This window comes from Nasonia vitripennis, chromosome 5 (assembly GCF_009193385.2).
Source record: "Nasonia vitripennis strain AsymCx chromosome 5, Nvit_psr_1.1, whole genome shotgun sequence".
NCBI lineage: Eukaryota > Metazoa > Arthropoda > Insecta > Hymenoptera > Pteromalidae > Nasonia > Nasonia vitripennis.
Window position 1 is genome coordinate 10,430,753 of NC_045761.1, and position 1,691 is coordinate 10,432,443.

At 48.7% G+C, this 1,691-nt stretch overlaps 1 long non-coding RNA gene across 1 annotated transcript; it reads right to left on the reverse strand.

Annotated features, from left to right (window-relative positions):
• Positions 1-592: 592 nt before the first annotated feature.
• On the reverse strand, positions 593-1,691 carry LOC103317838. Its single transcript, XR_513032.1, has 3 exons — positions 1,545-1,691; positions 1,159-1,309; positions 593-1,073 (listed from the first exon to the last, which is right to left on the reverse strand). It is a non-coding gene; the product is annotated as an uncharacterized LOC103317838 (long non-coding RNA).

Below are 1,691 nucleotides of genomic sequence, written 5' to 3' on the forward strand. Positions count from 1 at the left end.
AGATAGTCGGCTGCTGCTGCTGCAAAAATATAAAACGCAGTAGAGAATATAACGATATGACGACGGAGTTAATTAAATCGTCGCGAATGTATCGGTATCGGCGACGGCTTTATCGAAAGGCAACTTTGACTCGGCCTTTGTTCACGCCCACTCGCTTCATGTTATTCCGAAGCTCTTATTAAATATCGTGCATAACAATGAGCGCTGTACTCTTTTCCGCAAACAATTTCCTGCGTGAGAAACTGTTCCTTTTTTTAAATATCTTTAGCGTTATGTACGCGAGACGCGAGTAAACAATCAGATCTAATTATACACGTCCCATGAGAAAGAAACAAATAAGTTAAGCCTCTCGGAACGCGTCGCCCGCCAGCAGATAAGCGTCCATGTACATCCAGACGACCTCCAAATAATTAGCTCAGCTCAAGCACTTTGTTTTGGCAACTGTCTCTGCGGCAATACCCTCTCCTTCGCGCGGGACACTCTGCACGTCAACCAGACGACCGGACAGACGTTTCGCTTGTGCAAAGGCTGCGCAATCGTCACGGAACATTGGCTCCCTTCGGCGATAATAAATTCCTTTGAAAACAAGACGTCCATTATTGTCATTGATTGTTATTGAAGGTGCCCTAACTCGTTACAAGCAATTTCGAACTGCGTCGCTTTGTTATGATACGAATGTTGCTAATTGAGCGTGCGCTTTAGAATTTATCAACTGTCTGCTGAATTCGCAAACTTAGTGGCTCGGAACGGATTAATTGAATGAGACCTAAACGAATCGAATGTTTATGCGCAACATATTGAAGTCCTAATGAACTCATTATTATTTAACCAAGCCTGCGTTCGCGACGCAAAAAATGAAAATAATTTCCCTTCCCCAGAGACACGCCTCCGAAAGTCTTCCTCGGAAATCTCCTCGCGCCGCGCACGCATCCTCGCAAAGCCCCGTGACGCGTCGGGGCAAGATGCGAAGTTGGCGAGTCCCTAATTTACACCCGGCCTCGGCCGTTAGTTGCTGCTGCCACTGCTTCTCCTCCTCCGTCGGTTAGCGCACCGCGGCCACTTGCTATATAGAGCTACGACAGCGAGAGAGGAGGGACTCAGCTCTCTGGAACTTTGCCGGAGATTAAAACGCTTTAGTAATTAACCGGGTCTCCTCACCTCCTAACTGTTAGCGAGAGCTTGCAACTCTTCTGAGCTCCCGAGCTTTTCGTCCTCTCTCCGGCGCACTTCGTCTTCTTGTGCGCGCGAGCTTTCTCTCTCCCTTCGTGCTTGCGCTTGCCAGGAGACTTCTCAAATTGGAGTGCGCAGACTGGGAGGAGGCTTTTTAGGTTTATTGCCGGCGAATCTTTGTGCTTGTTCTAGCCGTGTTTCGTGATAATTTTCAACGCGCGCGCCTTGCCATTAGTTTCATTACATTTGCGTCGTGCTTAAACTTTGCAGCACAATCGTTTTAGCATTTAAAAAGTGCAGATATCATGCAACGGGAAAATCATGCAAAGCTCCGCGTACGCAGTTGGCACTCGCTAAAGAAATTGAAGAAATACCTCGTCGATTTCTCTCCACCATTACGAGCCCCGCAGCCTCTTCCCCGGGAGAAAAAACTCGCTTCCCACTCCCCCGCGTCTCTCCTGCGTAGCGTATTTAGGGGTTGTCGCGCCTCCGCAGCCTCGCAAGTTTCCCCGGCAACGTCG